The sequence below is a fragment of the Rhinolophus sinicus genome, chromosome 15 (genome assembly GCF_057876585.1).
Source record: "Rhinolophus sinicus isolate RSI-liver-muscle chromosome 15, RSI-T2T, whole genome shotgun sequence".
Classification (NCBI taxonomy): Eukaryota; Metazoa; Chordata; class Mammalia; order Chiroptera; family Rhinolophidae; genus Rhinolophus; species Rhinolophus sinicus.
In genome coordinates, this window is record NC_142515.1 from 81,170,359 (window position 1) to 81,191,318 (window position 20,960).

Sequence of the window (20,960 nt, forward strand, 5' to 3'; positions counted from 1 at the left end):
AGGAACAGAATTTTAAGGATAAGTTTCTGAATTGGTTCTGGAATTCCTGTAATTGGCTCTCTAATCTGGCTCTCCAATGTGATTATATTTAAAGATGATAATGTGATAATGAGTATATTTCCAGTCATAAAGAGAACTCTGGTACACATGGCATGATCTGGTAATGGAGATATTCCAAATACCTATGTTGGCTACTCCTCATCAACCAATTACAAGAAGTAAGAAGCTCAGGGACTATGCATATCATATTTTCAAACATATTTGGAAAACTAACAAATATAATAAGGTTGGCATCACTGGACAAAGGGGTAAAAAAAAGTATCAGCTCAAGAATGCAAATTTCAGTTCAAGCACTGCATAAATGACATAAAAGCTTCTACTTGTGCTAGTAAGGCAACATAGTAGCTGCAGGATTGAGATTGCTGAAAATCAAAGGCATAATCTCATTTTGTGATTGGCTAAATTGCAAAGCAAGCTGAACTTCCAGGCTAACAGGGTGTCCACTGTTAGAGTGAGAACATTGGTTAGGAAAGAATTGAATCCTGTAAATTGAGATGGGATTTGTAAGAAGACCTTAATGAAGTTTGGGACCTCGAGCCCTTAAATTCACTTTTTTTTTAATTAAAGTTTACTGAGTGACAATGGTTAGTAAAGTTACATAGGTTTCAAGTTTACAATTCTATAATACATCATCTACACAAGCCACTAAATTTTGATGAGTCATTTGGCAGTAGAAGTGACCTCCTCACCCCCATCGGAGGCTTTTAACCCTCCGTTGTCTGAGGAACCAGTGATGCCTCCCCTGAGTCAGTAGCCAGGAAAGACAATGCTGATTCTTCTGAAGACCCACTCCCACCATCTCTCTTTGGTTCTACACATATGATTAAACTCATATCCCAGCGGGTCCCTAAAAATAAGGTACAGTGTGTGACCCATGAGGAAGGGTGTTATATTCCAGAAGAACTACTTGAGTTTTCTAATTCATACAGACAAAAAGCTGCAGAACGTGTGTGAAATAAATACTAAGGGTGTGGGATAATGGAGGGAGAAACATAAAGTTGGAATAGGTCAAATGTATTGATATGAGCTCACAAAGCAGAGATTTTGCATTAACGTTACAACTTAAGTTGTGAAAAAGGGCTCTAATAGTTTGGTTAATCAGCTAAAACATGCACCAAATGTTGGCACACAATGAGTCAATTGGAAATTCTGGACCTGCTTTGGTCTAATGTAGAAGAAAGGATTCAAAGGTTTAGAAAAATTGGAGTCATTTTTGTTTGTTGTTGTTATTTAAGACATAGTCACCTACGCTGGGAGGTTCCAGAACACAAAACTTTACCAACACTGTAAGAAATAAATTTTTGAGGGGGGCCCTGGCATCCTCAAAAAGTCTGTGATTGGCTTCTCTGTAGGCCAAATCTTATGGTGGGAACTACAGTCACTGAATTGTGAAACCTAAATACAATGGGAGTAATTGACTCTGAGGGTGATATGGGCCAAGTGGTGGCACTCAACTGCCAAAGGCAAGGTGAGCACACTTACTCTAATGAACATGAAAACCAAAGCAGCAATCAAATAGTCTTATTTTCACAGACTTATGGCACTGAGCAGTTGATCATGGTGTTCCTAGACGTGAAATAATCAGAAAGTCTACAAAAGTCTTACTTGATCAGTATAAGCAGAAAAGTTCTAGGTCAAGTGAACAAATCTAACCTGAATCATAAAGACAGTGATTCATATCTTATCAATCAATTCACACACTTGAGCCAGTCTACAGAACCAGAATCTCTTGAATGAAGAGGAAGCCAGTTCCCCTTGACGAGGACCCCAGTGTGCTATTAAATTTATACCGTTAATTCTTGTCTCAGCTTTCCCGAAAGGTAATTATAATCCTCTATGAGGAAGAAGTAGTCAGACACTTCAGGGACTACTAAACACAGGTTCTGAACTGACATTAATTCCAAGAGACTCAAAATGTCACTGAGGCCCACTATTCAGAAAAGGGGCTTATGACGGTCAGGTGATCAATGGAATTTTAACTCAGGTCCATCTCAGAGAGGGCTTAATATGTGCTTGAACCCATCGGTGGTTATTTCCCTTTTCCAGAATGCATAAATGGAATAGATACACTCAGCAACGGCTGAATCCCCACGTTGGTTCCCTGGACAATGGAAGGAAAGCTATCATTGTGGTAAAATCCAAGTGGAAGCCACCAGAACCACATCTATCCAGGAATGTAGTAAACCAAATGATAAACCACATTTCTGGAGAGATTGCAAACATTAGTGCTCCCATTATAGACTTGAAGGATGCAGGGGTGGTGATTCCCACCACACCCTCATTTAAGTCCCCTATTTCACTTGTATAAAAGTCAGATGGATCTTAGAGAATGACAGTGGATTATCATAAGCTTAATCAGGGGGTGATTCCAAGTGTAGTTGCTGTACCAGATATGGTTTCAGTGTAAATTAGCACATCTACTGGTATCTGGTATGTAGCTATTTACCTGACAAATTCTTCTTTTCTCCAGACCACAAGAAGCTCTTTGCTTTCACCTAGCAAAGCCAGCAATATACTTTCATTGTCCAGGAGTATATCACCTCTCCAGGCTTCTGTCCTAATTTACTCTGTAGGGAACTTGATGGCTTTCCCCTTCCACAAAATATCATACTGGCTCATTACACTGATGACACTTTGCTGACTGGACTTAGTGGGCAAGAAGTGACAACTACTTCATACTTATTGGTAAGATATATGAATGTAAGAAGGTGGGAAATATACCTGATAAAAATTCATGGGATTTCTATTATAGTGAAATTTCTAGGACTCCAAGATGTAGGACATGTCAAAATATCTCTTGTAAAGTAAGTTGTTGCATCTTGTTCTTCATATAACCAAAAATGAAAACAAAACAAAAAAGGCACAATGCCTAATGGTTACTTAGAATGTTAAAAATAACATATCCCTCACTTGGGTATTTTACTCTGACCTATTTACTGAGCAACCAAAAAAGCTGCTAGTTTTTCCTGCACAACAAAGCAAACCATCAACAAAATAAAAATATAACCTAATGAATGGGAGAAAATATTTGTAAATCATATTCTGATAAAGGGTTAATATCCAAAATATATAAAGTATGCATACAACTCAATAGCCAAAAAAAAAAAAAAAAAAAAAAAAAAAAAAAAAAAAAAAAAAAAAAAAAAATTCTGATTAAATAATGGTCAGAGAATCTGCGTAGACATTTTCTCAAAGAAAACATACAGATGGGTCTACTCAGGCTCAATCACATCCATTTGATGACGGAGTGTTGCTATACATACCCAACTTTATGGTATGAAACAGAGCTCAATATCATTAATCATCCCAGAAATGCAATTCAAAATCACAAAGAGAGATCACCTAATACTTGTTAGAATGGCTATTAGGAAAAAAAAAAAAAAAAAAAAACACAATAAAGAAAAAAAAAGCCCACAAGAAATAACAAGTATTGGCAAGATGGCACGATGTGGAGAAAGGGAACCATTCTGCATTGTTGCCAAAATATAAATTGGTACAACCACTATGGAAAACAGTATGGGGTTGCCTCAAAAAATTAAAAATAGAACTATTACATGATCTAGCAATTCTAGATATTTCTCCTTCTGGATATTTATCCAAAGAAAACAAAAACCTAACTCGAAAAGATATATGCATGTTCATGTTCATTGCAAAATTACTTACAATAACCACAACATGGATACAACCTATGTGTCCATCAATGGATGAATGGATTAAAAAAAAAGTGAGATTACACACACACACACTCAAAATGGAATTTTATTCAGTCACACACACACAAACAAAGAAAATCCAGCCATTTATGAAAATATGAATGGACCTTGAGGGCATTATGCTAAGTAAAATAAGTCAGACAGACACAGGCAAATATTGTATGACCTCCCTTATATGTGGGGGTTGGAGGTGAAATGTGTGAAGGGGGTCAAAAGGTACAAAGGTCCAGTTATAAAGTAAATAAGTCATGAGGATGTAATGTACAGCATGGTGACTGTAGTTAATAATACTGTATGGCATATTTGAAAGTTGCTAAGAGAATATATTTTAAATGTTCTCATCACAAGAAAAAAATTATGTAACTATGTGTGCTGACAGATGTTAACTAGACTCACTATGGTGATCATTTCACAACATATATAAATATTGAATTATTATGTCGTATGCTTAAAGCTAATACTACCGTGTTTCCCTCAAAATAAGACCTAACTGGAAAATAGGCAGTAGCATGACTTTTCAGGATGACATCCCCTAAACATAAGCCCTAATGTGTCTTTTGGAGCAAAAATTAATATAAGACCCAGTCTTATTTTCAGGGAAACACAGTATATGCCACTCATTTCTCTTCAAGAAAAAAAAAAAAAAAAGCTGCTGGTTTTAAGTGGGGCCTAGAACAAGAGGAAAATTCACAAAAGGTCCAGGCTGCTGTGCAAGCTGCTCTTCCACTGGGGCCACATGATCCAGCAGATCCAATGGTGCTTGAAGCATCACTTGCACAGAAGAATGTTTGGAGCCTGGGGCAGGAAGTGTATGTGAATCACAGCACAGGTCCTTAAGGATTTTGGAGCAAACCCCTGGTATCCTCCAGGAATAACCACTCTCCTTTTGAGACACAGATATTGGTCTGATACTTGGCCATTATAGGAGACTGAATAGTTAACCACGGGCCACATTACCATGCAATGTAAACTGTTCATCATTAACTGGGGGTAATCTGACTCACCGAGCCATAAAGTTGGGTATGTATAGCAATACTCCATCATCAGATGGATGTGATCAGTCCTGAGCAGACCATGAAAGCACAAATAAGTTACATAAAAGAGTGTCCCAAATGCCCATGGTCCCCATTCCTGCCACACTACCTTCTCTCCCCCAGCCTGTACCTGTGGCCTCACAGGTAGTTACCTATGATCAGTTGACAGAGGTTTGCTTTATAGATAGTTCTGCACGACATGCAGGCATCACCAAAAAGTGGACAGGTGCAGCAGCACGGCCTATTTCTGGGACATCCCTGAAAGACCGTGGTAAAGGGAAATCTTCCCAGTGGGCAAAACTTCGAGCAGTGCACCTAGTAGCTCACTTATCTTGGAAGGAAACATGGCCAGATGTATGATTACATACTGATTCATGGGCAGAGGTCAATGGTTTGGCTGGACGGGCAAGGGCTTGGAAGGTATATGATTGAAAGTTAGTGACAAGGAAATTTGGGGAAAGGGTATGGGCAAATAAAAACATGAAGATATTTGTGTCCCATGTGAATCCTTACTAAAAGATGACCTCAGCGGAGGAAGAATTTAACAATCAAGTAGATAGGGTGACCCTTTATATGGATATCAGTCAGCCTCTTTTTTCCAGCCACTCTTATCACCCAGTGGATTCATGAACAAAGAGACCATGGTGGCAAGGAAGAAGTTTGTGCATGAACTCAGCAACGTGGACCTCTACTCACGAAGCCAACTTAGGTATAGCCAATATTAAATGTCCCATCTGCCAGTAACAGAGACCAACACTGAGTCATTGATAGGGCACCATTCCTCAGGATGAACAGCCAGCTACATGGTGGCAGACTTATTACACTAGACTGTTTCTATAATATATAGAAGGGGAAACATTTTGTTCTTACTGGAATAGACATATGCTTCAGATTCAGGCTTGCCTTCCCTGCATATAGTGCTTTTGCCAAAACTACCATCCGTAAGTGGGAGAAACTACTTGCGTATCACATATCTGGGGTTAACATAAAAAATATATATATAAGGAATTAATACAACTCAATAATAAAAAAATAATAATAATCTGATTCACAAAATAGGCAAAGGACATAAAAAAAGATGAAATACTGCCATTTGAGAAAACATGGATGGATCTTGAGATTATTCTAAGAGAAATAGGTCAGACAGAAAGAGTCAAGAACCGTATAACTTCACTCATATGTGGGATATAAAACTGAAATCAACAAAGGTACAAGATGAACAAATAGAGAAACAAAAACTCACAGACACAGACAACAGTTTAGTGGTTACCAGAGGATAAGGGGGTAGGAGGGATGGTAAAAAAGGGCAAAGAGGGTCAAATATATGGTGATAGAAGGAGAACTGACTCTGGATGGTGAACACACAATGTAATATATAGATGATGAAATATAGAATTGTACACTTGAAACCTATGGAATTTTACTAACCATTGTCACCTCAATAAATTTAATTTAAAAGAAATAGGCAGAGGACCTGAATACATAATTTTTCAAAAACAAACAAACATTACACCTAAGGAAACTGGAAAAAGAACAGAAAAACAAGCCTAAAGGGAGTACAAGGAAGGAATAAGAAAGATCAGAGCAGAAATAAATGAAATAGAGACCAAAAAAAAAAAAAAAAAAAAATACAAAAGATCAATGAAACCAAGAGCTGGTTTTTTGAAAAGATAAACAAAGTCAACAAACCCTCACCCAGACTCACCAAGAAAAAGAGAGGACCCAAATTAATAAAATCAGAAATGAAAGTGGAGAAGTGACAACAGATACCACAGAAATACAGAAAATTTTAAGAAAATACTATAAGGAACTATATGCCAACAGATTAGACAATCTGGAAGAATTGGATAAATTTCTAGAAGCATACAATCTTCCAGGACTGAATCAAGAAGAAGCAGAAACTCTGAACAGACAGATTGCTACCAAAGAAATTGAATCAATAATCAACAAGCTTTCAACAAACAAAAGTCCTGGACCAGATGGTTCCACAGGTAAATTTTACAACATATTCAAAAAAGAATTAACACTTATTACCCTCAAACTATTCCAAAAATTCCAGAAGGAGGGTAGGCTCCCAAACACTTTTTACGAGGCCACTATTACTCTGGTCCTAAAACCAGACAAAGACATTACAAAAAAAGAAAACTACAGGTCGACATCCCTCATGAAATAGACGCAAAAATCGTCAACAAAATACTAGCAAACCAGATTCAGCAACACATTAAAAAGATCATACACCACGATCAAGTGGGATTCATTCCTGGTAGTGTAAGGTTGGTTCAATATACACATATCTATTAACATGGCACACCACATTAGCAAAATGAAAAATTAAAATCATATGATCATATCAATAGATGCAGAAAAAGCATTTGACAAAATCCAGCAACAATTTATGATAAAACCTCTTAGCAAAGTGGGAATAGAGGGATCATATCTTAACATAATAAAGGCCATATATGATAAACCCACAGCTAACATCTTACGCAATGGGGAAAGTCTAAAACCATTCCCCTTAAGATCAGAAACAAGACAAGGCTGACCACTTTCACCACGTTTATTCATCATAGTTCTGGAAGTTCTAGCCACAACAATCAGACAAGAAAAAGGAATAAAAGGCATCCAAATTGGAAAGGTGGAAGTAAAATTGCCCTTATATGCAGATGACATGATACTATATAGAGAGAACCCCAAAGACTCCACCAAAAATCTATCAGAAGTAATAAATGAATTTAGTAAAATAGCAGGATACAAAATTAATATTCAGAAATTAGTTGCATTTGTATACACCAATAATAAACTATCAGTAGGAGAAATCAAGAAACCAATCCCATTTACAATTGCTTCAAAACCAATAAAATACCTAGGACTAAATTTAACCAAAGAAGTACAAGACCTGTACTCAGAAAATTATAGGACACTGAACAGAGAAATCAAAGAAGATACAAATAAATGGAAACACATACCATGTTCATGGACAGGAAGAATCAATATGGTTAAAATGTCAATACTACCTAAAGCAATATATAGATTCAATGCAATTTCTATCAAACTACCAATGACATTTTTCTCAGAAATAGAACATATAATTGTAAAATTTATATGGAACCATAAAAGACCCCGAAGAGCCACAGCAATCTTGAGAAATAAGAACAAAGTGGGAAGTATCATGCTACCTGACATCAAATCATACTACAAGGCTACAATAATCAAAACAGTATGGTACTGGCATAAAAACAGACACATAGATCAATGGAACAGAATAGAGAGCCCAGAAATAAATCCATTCATATATGGTCATTTAATCTATGACAGTGGAAGCAAGAATTTATGTTGGGGTAAAGACAATCTATTTAATAAATGGTGCTGGGAAAACTGGACTGACACATACCAAAAAAAATGAAATTGAACCACCTCCTTACATTATATATGAGAACAAATTCAAAATGGATTAAAGACTTAAATTCAAGACCTAAAACCATAAAACTCCTAGAAGAAAATATAGGGAGTAAATTTGCCGACATTACCCTGAGTAATGTCTTCACTGATATATCCTGAGGCAAGGGAAGTAGAAAAAAATATATAAACATATGGGATTACATCAAACTTAAAAGTTTTTTCACAGCAAACGAAACCATCAATAAAACAAAAAGGGAGCCTACTGAATGGGAGAAGATATTTGTCAATGATACATGTGATAAGGCGTTAATATCCAAAATTTATAAAACACTCATTCAACTCAACACCAAAAAACCAAACAACCCAATTAAAAATTGGGCAGAGGACATGAACAGACATTTCTCTAAAGTGGATATACAGATGGCCAACAGACATATGAAAAAAATGCTCAACCTCACTAATCATTAGAGAAATGCAAATAAAAAGCACAATTAGATACCATCTCACTCCAATCAGAATGGCTGTCATCAATAAATCAGCAAACAAGTGCTGGTGAGGCTGTGGAGAAAAGGGAACCCTTGTGCACTGTTGGTGGGATTGCAGACTGGTGCAGCCACTATGGAAATCAGTATAGAGGTATCTCAAGAAAGTGGAAATGGAACTACCTCATGACCCAGAAATTCCACTCTTAGGTATCTATCCAGAGAAATCCAAGCTGTTAATTTGAAAAAATATATGCATCCCTATGTTTATCACAGCACTATTTACAATAGCTAAGACATGGAAACAACCGAAATGCCCATCGGTAGATGACTGGATTAAAAACTGTGGTATATTTATACACTGGAGTATTACTTGGCCATAAGGAATAATGACATCTTACCATTTGCAACGATATGGATGGACCTAGAGAACATTATGCTAAGTAATATAAGTCAGTCAGAGAAAGACAAATACCATATGATCTCACTTATATGTGGAATCTAAAGAAAAGAATAAATGAGCAAAGTAAACTGAAAGAGTCTCAGAGATATAGAGAAAAAACTGATGGTTGCTAGATGGAAGGGAGGTGGATAGGAGGGAAAGGGGGAAGGGATTAGACAGCATAAATTGGTAACTACAATATTGCAAAGGGGAAATGAAGGACAGTTTGGGGAATATAATCAATAATGTTGTAAAGATTTGGTAGGATGTCAGAAGGGCATATGTCTTATTAGGGAGACCACTTCATGGAGCATGTAGATGCTTGACCACAGCACTGTACACCTGAAGCTGAAGCTGAATAATATTGTATATCAACTATAATGTAATACATACATATATAATCACAGGATATGGAGTATAGCATAGGGAATAGTCAATGAAATTGTAACAGAGACATACGATGCCTGAGGGGCAATAGATTGAAGGAGGGGGGTTATCACTTTCTGAGGGGTGAAATGTCTACCTATCACATTGTTTTGTACACCTGAAACTAATAATAATAATAAAAGGATTGACACAAGGATAATGACTAATACATAAAACAAACGAACAGTTAAGTGGTCAAAAGGAACATCAAGTTGTGCTCAACACCACTAATCTTTAGGGAAATGGAAATCAAAACCACAATGAGAAATTATCTCACACCTGTTATAAGGGTTATTATCAAAAACAAACGCTGGTAAGGATGTGGAGAAAAGAGAACACTTGTGCACTGTTGATGGAAACATAAATTGGTATAGCCACTATGGAAAACAATACAGAGATTCCTCAAAAATTAGAAATAGGCCGGCCCGGTGGCTCAGGCGGTTAGAGCTCCATGCTCCTAACTCCAAAGGCTGCCTGTTCGATTCCCACATGGGCCAGTGGGCTCTCAACCACAAGGTTGCCAGTTCGATTCCTCGAGTCCCGCAAGGGATGGTGGGCAGCACCCCCTGCAACTAAAAAAACTGAACACGGCACCTTGAGCTGAGCTGCAGCTGAGCTCCCGGATGGCTCAGTTGGTTGGAGTGCATCCTCTCAACCACAAGGTTCAGTTTCGACTCCCGCAAGGGATGGTGGGCTGTGCCCCCTGCAACTAGAAACGGCAACTGGACCTGGAGCTGAGCTGCACCCTCCACAACTAAGACTGAAAGGACAACAACTTGAAGCTAAATGGCACCCTCCACAACTAAGATTGAAAGGACAACAACTTGACTTGGAAAAAAGGCCTGGAAGTACACACTGTTCCCCAATAAAGTCCTGTTCCCCTTCCCCAATAAACTCTTTAATAAAAAAAAATTAGAAATAGAACTACCATATGATCCAGCAATTCCACTTATGGTTATACGCGTGAAGGAAATGAAATCACTATCTCAAAGAGATACCTACATGCAATGTTTATTTTCTCATTATTTACAATAGCCAGACATGGAAGCAACTAATTGTCCATCAATGGAAGAATAGAAAAAGAAGATTATATATGCGCGCGCACACACACACACACAATGGAATAGTAGTCAACCATTAAAAAAGGAAATACTGCCATTTGTGACAATATAGATAGACCTTGAGGACATTATGCTAAGTGAAATAAATCAGACAGACAAACACAACTACAGTATCATGTTATTTATATGTGGAATCTTAAGAAAAAACTCACAGAAACAAAGTGTAGATTAGTGTTCACTAGGGGCATAGTAGGGGAAGGGAAGGATGGGTGAAGGTGGTCAAAAGGTAGAAACTTTCAAGTATAAGATGAATAAGTCTGGGGAATATAATGTATAGCGTGGTGTCTATAGTTAACAATACAGTGTTGTGTATTTGAAAAACGACAAGAGAGTAAATCTTTAAAGTTCTCACCATAAAAATTAATAAGTACATGCATACATATCCTTACTATACATTTACCTTTGCTAGAAATTAGTATATTAGTGTTTAAACAATGTTCAAGTTTACCAAAATCTCCTCTCTTTAGTTCTATGTGGATATTAGGAAAACAAATGATATTAGATATCTAGTACTAATGATTGCGTGGCACAGATGTACTGCCTAAAAAAAAAAAACATTCTTTTACAATAGCCTTCTTTTTTGATCTATCTTTTCTTTTCTCTTTTTTTTTTTTGGAGTTAACTAATATTTCATTTATGGATGAGTTTCTTAGATCTCTAGAACTTCAATCATTTAGGTAGACCATGTTTTCATCTCTACTTAAGGTATCTTTCTAAACGTACCAAAGAACATAAATGAGCTCTGTGCCTGCATTATATAAATTATCTGACTTTATCCACATTATGAACGTATTCTTAATTTGGCACATGTCAGCCTAGATAGAGAGCTTATTATTCAAAGTCTATTTAAAATAGGAAAAGCATACACCAAGTTTTGAGTAAAAAATATATAAAGAGTATTTTGAGATAACTGTGAGAAACACTGGATTATGTCACTCTGGTTGCAGAGGAAGAATTCAAATATAAAGGGAAAAAAACAACTTTGCCATATTTATCAGACATATTTTAATTGCAGTTACAGAAATTCGCATGAACTAACTCAGTTTCATACAAAGGATTTATTGGCACCAATCTTTGTCAACGGCAAAGGTATACCTGGGCCACAGGGTGACTGGATCAAAGGACTTGAAAATTTCCAAGAATCACTCTTTCCACTTCTTGCTCTAGGTTCTCTGCATGCCACCACTGTATTTAATCAATCTGTTTTCTTCCACTGACTTGGAAGAAAAAAAAACAAAAATCTTAATATTGCTAATTTTCATTTCTGAAAAAAAATGTTTTTTGTCTAATGTTAATTCTAAAAATCCCCAGGAAGTGTTATTATTGGCACAAATTAAATGAATTGACCATTTTGGACAAATAATAGTAGTCAGGAAGATAAGTTATCATAATGGAACCAACTTAGGTTAGGAACTGCATCCTACCAATCACTGTAGCTTTTGTAGGCTCTACCAGAATCACATGATTGAAGCGACAACAGTAATATACTCAAGGACTAAAGGAAAGAGTGTGAGCAAAAAAATAATTAAGTGCCCACTATATTGTCTTCAGAAGATAAAATAATTGAGTTGTCGCGTAACAGAAAACACTTCACTTTTATTACGGATTGAACACTTAAGCTGTCAATTCGTTTTCCAATATAAATTTATTTTGAACACAACTAAGAACATAATATTTTAGGAATGGGAATAAAGTAACCATATCCAGGGTGCAGAGACAAATTAGAACTATGCCATTAAAGTGCTGAATTGCTTGTATTCGATAAAATAATTGCCATTTTCTCAAGACATCCAATTCAGCAGTTCACAACGCTCTACTGCACCTGCTGTTTATGAGCTTAATTAGGAGTGCAGTGCAGAAACCACCACTAACAAATATAACACTTCAGGATATATCCAAAAAAGACTAACAAAATGAAAGGATTCACTACAAAAAACAAAACAAAACAAAACAAAAAAAACGAAGTGCTTATAAATAAAGAAGACCAAGGTAATGGTATCTAAAATGGCACAATAATTTCCCCTGAATTATGTTCTAGAAAATAAATAACACTTGAAAAGAAACATAGCATTGCCTGCAGAGTTTGAAATTGCTGCCTCCAACAACATTATTTCCTGTTGATATCAATTTGCCTCAGGGACAAGATGTCTAACCAGCAGTCCATCCCCAACCGGTTACCAACATTGTCTGCTGATGACCACGTCTCTGTACACATGAGCTGATTTTTGGGAGGAGGCTTTGTCTCATAGCCCAGGGACTGCATTCTACTGGCCAAAAATGGGATTGTCAGTAAATAAGCAAGTGTCCAACGTTGTGCTCTTGTACCTAAGCTGACAATGTTGGTGCTGCTTCTGACTATTTTAACATTCCTCACATGGCCCACCTTGTTAAATACTTAAACCAGGAGTGACCAACGTCTAGAGATCACAACTGATGATCGTGGGTGCGGTATTTCTTACATAGCAGATTCTGGGCTTAGCCACATTCACTGACCCTCAGGAACAGCAGAAGCACTCTTGACTCATGTTTTATGGATGCTCTGACCATCCCATACCATCTACTAGAGGACAGTCTTCCAGACAATAGTGAATGTGAGTTCTTCATCTTTTCATCCCCTAGCATAGCTCTTACTGAAGAGTAAGCACGTGATAAAGGTTTGTTGATTAAATAAATAAATGAATGGCACTTACAACTAGGAAAAAGTAACTCCACTAGAGGTTCAGAGAATAGGCTTCCATAAGAAAATGACAGCCGTGTCCATCTATAGGATTACATGTTTATTACAAAAACATAGTAATGACAGATGCTACTTATTATTTATTATTTTATTGCCTTGTCCATTCACAGAAAAACTAAGCAAAGAGTTATTTCTAGAGTCTTGCAAGACATAACAATGGCTCAGACATCAGTGGCAGGACATAAAGTGGTGAAAAGTCAGCACCCTGAACATACATTGAAAGTACCAACCACAAGATATGCTGATGAACTAGACCTGTGATGTGAGAGAAAACAGAAGAATACACAAATACATTAAATACAGGAATAGACAGAGCGATAGACAGATAAAAGATAGGGTTAGAGACTGAGAATTCCGGAAATAAAGTAACAATGTGAAACCAGTCAGTATAATAATTCTACTAAAGTGGTAAGATCACAGGGGTAGATGGGTTAAAGGAGCATCTGAGGATTAAACACAACATTCAGAAAGATGACCGAAAAGGAGCTGCCAGTGAGTTAGGAGAAAAAAACAAGGAAAGTAGTACTGCCCTCAGAGGAAATAATACATCTTGTTAAGTATTATTTCTAAGTTAAATAAAATGAAGATTAAAAGTTGGTCATTGTTTTTGTCAAGTAGAAGTCATTGATAACCTCATCACTACTGTTTTAGAAGAGAAATGGGGAAGAAAGACTGATTAAAATATCTATTAAAGAGAATGGGAGCAAAGAGGGGGAAACCGTGTTTAAAGCAATACTTGCGATGAGCTTTACTGCAAGAGATTGCAGAACCAGGGGTAGACAAGGATGTAGATATAGACATAGGGGCTAGTGGGAGATCATTTCCACAGGTGGAAAGATTTACAGGATGTTTGTATGATAGTACAACTGAAGGGAGATGGATAAAAGATAAAAGAGGCAGTGGATGTAATTGCAGGAGCAAATTTGCAGCGAGCAACTCACAGTGCTTTGGGGACACTGTCAAATGATTTATTTGTATTGTCTCATTTATTATTAAAATGACCCCTGAGGTGAATATTCTTATGCTGTTTTCCAGATGAGTAATGGATTAGACAGGACTGGTAACTCGCCTAAAGTCACACAGCTAGTAAGAGGCCGAGGCCAGAAATAAACCCAAGACTTTCAATTTTTTCTGAGCTTGACCTAATCATTAACTATAGGTGATAACATTTGTCAGAACACTAAGGTATAACTATTAATTTTACTTGAACCTAGGGCCATGAAATTCATTATATATCCTTTAACATACCCAAGAGAAGGTTCAAATAACATTTTTATACAAATCTCAGTTACATAATTCTCCATAGTCAATCAACAGAAAAAATATATACGCTCATATATACATGTATAGTTAAATCAACTTTATAGAATTTTAGTTATATAAAAACATTTTGTTTACATATTATCCCCTATTCAGTTTTTCAACAAAGATAGTACATTGCCAGAAAAATATATTGTAGAGTCAGAGATAAATGTACAGGTTTATTTCCCAGGGTTCCATGTAATGGCTGTGGACACCAAAGAAAAAGAGGCTGAATCACTTACCAGAGATAGAGATTGAATTAGACCAGAGAAACAATGGAAAATTCTCAGAGAAATGAGATTGAAACCATGTCCTAAACCAAATAAGGAAAATAAAAAGTTGAATAATCAAAACCTAGGGAAGCTGTGCATTAGAAAATGTTATTTGGGCGGTTACAGATGTAAAAATCTTAAGTATTTTCCTTTAAAAATTCCATCTTTTATTTATGAAGTAGTATGCAAGTGACTGAGTGCGATATATGGAACTGAACAAACGTAGGTCTAAATCCTCAGTGAGTGACTTGGATATTTTGCCTCCCTAAGATTCCATTTCTTCATCTTTAATAAGAAGAGTGTCCGCCTCAAAGAGTTGTGAAGATTATATAAGATCATTTTGATGGAGCTTACTGCTTAGCCAACACTAAATATTACATCATGTTGGTAATGTTTATTGCCTTTTATATTTGGGTATAAGTGTTTCCTTGAAAGTTTTTCTTGAAAGCAGCTGCAATTTAAAATGAATTCTGGTCTTCCTAAATTTGTTTTTTAAATTAATCTCTGAGTAATGATCAAAAATATATTAAAAAAAAAAAAAAAGTTGAGAGAATTTCCCACAAAAGACTTCTTAAATCCACGTATCCTTAGAAATGAAGACTTAGCAAACTGACACTAGATTTATCTTTATGAGATTTAGTTATTTTGAGAACAACATGCACATTGAAATAACTGCCCAACCTCAATGCATTCTCACCACAAAATACTTTCTTTGATATATATACATATATGTATATAAAATATACTATATATTACATATAAAGTACTTTCATTATATACCATATATATATATATATGTATATATACACACTCGTATATCAGGCACTATGCTTTAAATAATTACTTTGCCGTCACATATTAAATTTTTAAAACCTGTCTATTCAAATGAATGTTCATCTAAGGAACGTTCTTAATACTGCTTTTCCTATCTTTTGAAGGCAGAAAGAATACCTTCAACAGCCAAGTATAGAAATGAGAGTTTTAAATCCCTGATTTAAAAAAAAAGTATTCTACAATCCCATCATTAGAAATGGAGTAAAGTGTGTTCAATTTTGTGTTTCATTTAATAAAGAAATTAAAATTTCCCCTCTTGTGTGTTACTGAAATTCATCAGGATACTGTAGTTCACAGTGATCAATATGTTATTAATTATTACCCCACAGCCTAAACTGCTAGTAGTTCAAAAAATTTACATCATTATGTGATTGTAACTAAGTACATCTTCCAACCAAATCACTAATAATATTTAAAATTATTCAGTGACTATAAAATAAAAATGGGGCCAGCCGGTGGCTCAGGCGGTTGGAGCTCTGGCTCCTAACTCTGAAGGCTGCCAGTTTGATTCCCACATGGGCCAGTGGGCTCTCAACCACAAGGTTGCTGGTTCGACTCCCACAAGGGATGGCGGGCTGTGCAGCCTGCAACTAGCAATGACAACTAGACCTGGAGCCAAGCTGCACCCTCCACAACTAAAACTGAAAGGACAACAACTTGACTTGGAAAAAAGTCCTGGAAGTACACACTGTTCCCCAATAAAATCCTGTTCCCCTTCTCCAATAAAATCTTTTAAAAATAAAATAAAAAAATAAAAATGAAGCTAATCTTATGGATTACTGTAAAAAGAGTAAGGAAAAAAGACCTTAGGGAAGTACATTTTTATGCTATTAGCTTCCTTATTTTTTCTTTGATTTACAGAGTTTCTCTTCTCTGCCTGGCATCACCTAATTCATTGATGTCAATTGCTTGTCATTAAAATAACTGTGTATTTGACATTAATTCATAGTATCTGTTAAATTGAATTTATCACATCTTTCTATGAAAATGTTGTGTTCCCAGAACAGTTTATTTGCCAGACAATCTAAATGACCTCTAATCTGCTATAGAAACTCAGTTTCCACACCATTTCATATTCTGATGATACAACATTTGGTTTGAAAATGTCTTATTACGCTAATAGGTCTCTGGTTGGAATGTAGTGAACAGCTGCGTTACTTCATGTTTTCTGGATCTGTATATGAACACAAACTTAAAAGTATACAGGAAAAAAATACGGTTTCCATCCTACCATGATAATCCCAGCAGAGAATTAATACTTTTTTTTTTTTTAATGAAAAGTCTGCTCTGATAAGCTCCTCTTCTTCCATCTGGTTTACCAAAATCAATGTACTGTCGGGCTTCATGTAGTTATTTCATGACCTAGATATCAAGAAGAAAAATATATCCCTTTTTTGCTATGTAAAAATTTAATTCAAGGAGTTGGAATTAGTAATGTTAAATTTTTCAATTCATTTCAATAGTCCTTGTAGACTATGGACATAGATTTATAAATTCCAGGTTATTTAGGAAGTTTTATTATTAATAATATATTTTATTGATAACCTCATCTCACTCCTACCTTTTTATGTCTTACTTGTATTTTAAATATGAATCTCTAAACCCTCTCCCAAACCCTTCTTACAACTATGTTTAACCCTTGTCATGCTATTAAGTGTAGCAGTTATACTGGAATGAAAAGGATTTAGGCAATCCCCTTGCCTTGTGTCTAATTTATAACCATATATGAAAAAATAAACAAGTGAAAACTTATTTCTCAGGGATGCTTTACATAGATGAATTCTATAGCTATTCCATAAGCCCATAAATTATTTGGTGATGACTATGAACAGAAAGAAAATATTGAGCAACAAACATGAGATACCTTGTTTTATCTAGTGTTTTATTAACTGATTTCTACTCATTTCAGCAAATGTTAATTGAAACTCTACGAGGTCTTGCTTTCCTGAGATACTAAGAAGAATGGAAATGTCTGTTACGTGACCAGAGTTTCAGAAAACTGGGCAAAATAAGAACAATGTGCACAAGGAAGGAAAATCACCACAAAGGGATGAATGTGTAAGGAACATATTCAGGAAAAAGCAAAAAATGAATAAAACAGCAGATGAAAGTCCTGCTGGAGATCAGTGTAAAATATGATGGATTAGGTAAAGGGGTTCAGACTATAATAGTCTTCAAATAAGTGAAGCAGGAAAATTTGTTAAGATATAAAATTATATTTTGTTTGCACTATTGCTTGCAGTTTTCCTTTGCCAATGTAAATCAAAAAAAGGAAGCCAAGCTATTGTGCAATAAAAATGATGGAAACTATCATGGGGTTGGGACCTCCTACCTTCCACTCCCTCACTCCCATGTCTGACACCAAAGAAAATCCTGGATTGCTTTTTAACACAGTGAGTGGTCAGAGGAACGCTCAGTAATGATGCATATTTAATTTTTCGCCAGCCACGTGCATGAGCTCAGCAGGTAACACAGAACTAATAGAATACAATACTTCTGATATTTGCTATGCAGCAAACTTCACATCCATCAGACAAGATAAAGGGTTTGCTTCTTCAGTAAATTTCACTTAGTTCTGAAGTTATTCAAAGAGTTCATTAATGCCAAGTATAATATTGGCATAAAAACCAATAACTTTGTAGTCTCTAGCAATAATCAAATTGTAAATATAATAGGAAAAATAATATCGTAGTTATGATTTCCACAAAACTATAAAAAAGTAGGAATCGACTCCAAGTATCCTACAGGAAGAAAATTTCATTTAGAATTAATGAAATATATAGAAAATAGATTAGAGACACACAAAATTAAAGATATAAAGAGCACAGATAATTTTTAATCCAGTAATTCTACTTGTAAACATCCATCACTCAAATGAACTACTATGCTGTTCATTGCAGCTTTGCTTTTGATATTGAAAAACTGGAAACATAACTGTGTAACAGTAAGAAAATGGTCAAACAAATTTCAGTAAATTAATATTAGAGAATGCAAGAAAGAATTTAAAAAGTATGCATTAATTCTATAAAATATTAAAGATGTATTCAGTATTAAAATAATTGGAAAATAATATTTATACTATATTATTTGTGTAAAAAATAAAAAGCAACAATATGCAAAAAAGATGTGTTTGTAAACTATAGTAAAAAGAAATTTAAAAACCCAAGTAATGGGGTGATATTCCTTGTTCATGGATCGGAGGACTTGATATTTTGTTAAATGTTAATTTTTACCAAATTTATGTTTTTGATTCAGATAATTTCAATCAATATCTCAAAATGTTTCTTAAAATGTTACAAACTAAACACTAAAATGTACATCAAAATATATGGGACCTAGAATAGCCTATTTTGGCTTCATATGGGTGAGCAAAAACCAAACTGAAGTCCTGTTTAAGTCAATGCTATTTAGAGTTGTCTGTCACTTTCAGACAAACTCAGATGATCCGTAGAGCAGTCTTATCAAAATGCCCTCATCAATATCAACTGAATGTATCTCTTGACAATAAATGTCAGCCCCAAATTGCCATCCCTTTTTCCTGTAGATAAGTGGTTTTACCAAAGCCTTTCCAATATCCATGGGTTGGAAAGTTGCCTCTGTATCAGATGCTGTATCTGTGATGCGTAATTTGTAATTTGTAAACCCTTTCATAAGCTACTGATGGTCTCCTTTCATTAACCTTCTAAGTGCCAGGATGGGTGCTAACAGTTGTTTCTCTGTTAAGACCCCTTACATTGTATTACAGCATGATTTTTTATGAAGGCTTTTTGAATTCACATTCACAAATGTTGTCAGCATGAAACTGGGGAGTGTATTATTTTTCCTGTTTGTGTCAGATGCAATTCTTCCCAAACAAGTACACACAAGATGCACCCATTATCCGGGATCATTTTTAGGTACTATTTCATGGCAAAATAGAGATAAGAAGCTCAAAAAACTTTAGGCTATCTATGAATCATGCATGTTACAACACAGCCAGTTTCTTTGGTTGTAGATTTGGGGTCCATGCCAGGCAGGAGTGGCATAATTTTATCAAATTTCAAGGTTCCAAAGTGCATTTTGAAATGTATACTCTATATTCCTTCAAATATGGTAAAGATATGTCTCAATCACAGTGTGGTGTAGGCCTAGTGATTGCTGGCTCCACTGCAGCAACAGGCAATGATGGGAAGAGTTTGGGAATTTCAATTGGTAATTCAGCTCCAAAGTTGAGCTGATCCTTCCATAGGGAATAGAGGATCCCTCACAAGACAGTGAGTTTGTCCCAGTACAACTGCTAGTCAACAAAACACTTAAGTATTAACTCTGATATTTTTGGTTGGGTTTTCTCCCAGCCACTCTACTGAAAGCTTTTGAATTACCACTTTAAATTCATGGAAATATTTTGTATTAGGAGTTTTCATCAAGTTTATCTAAACACTGATTGTTTGTCACACCCAATCATTAAGAACTGGCAAACAATAAATCCAAAGATTATCCTCAAGAATTTCTCTATCATTGAATTAGTTGAGAGATGTAATTTTGGTGATCTCTGAATGATCAGGGACATAATTTTTTTATCTGTTTCTGTCTGAAAATACTGATATTTCCCTCATAGGCTTCAGGACGCTAATCCCATAGGATGAAAGTAACCTGTTTACATTTAGTTCAGGAGCCCTGGAAAGTGACCATATTTGAGTCTTTGGAAATCTAGTGATTTGGGTTGAGCAAAGTACTGGTAGATGACCCTTGTGTTTGAGGAACTGGCCCTCCTGCAACTCCTTCACCATGAAGATCCAATCTAAATATCGTACTTTTACATAACCTAGCCAACGCAATGGGTCAAATAATAAGAATCTTACCAAAAATGGACCAATTCTAGAATCGCGTGTTACCAGTCACAATGAGATGGGTATGTGATGTACAATGGGTCAGTCAGAACTCATCACCAGAATTTTTAGAAACAATGAAAGGAGAGAATCAAAGTTGTGATATGTAGTCTAGCTTTATGCAAGTAATAAGGCGTGAAAAGAGGATTCTGTTCTTCTAACTTGTACATAAAAAGTGATTCCTTCTATCCTTTGCTGCTTCATCTCCTGGAAAATTTGTCATGTGCGTGCAATAAACCTGACACATACCATATTGCTCCATAACAGAAT

The 20,960-nt window shown here is 35.7% G+C and overlaps 2 pseudogenes; both read left to right on the forward strand.

Annotated features, from left to right (window-relative positions):
• Positions 1-1,464: 1,464 nt before the first annotated feature.
• On the forward strand, positions 1,465-2,868 carry LOC148755236 (uncharacterized; annotated as a pseudogene).
• Positions 2,869-2,961: 93 nt separating this feature from the next.
• On the forward strand, positions 2,962-5,647 carry LOC148755237 (uncharacterized; annotated as a pseudogene).
• The last annotated feature ends 15,313 nt before the right edge of the window (positions 5,648-20,960 follow it).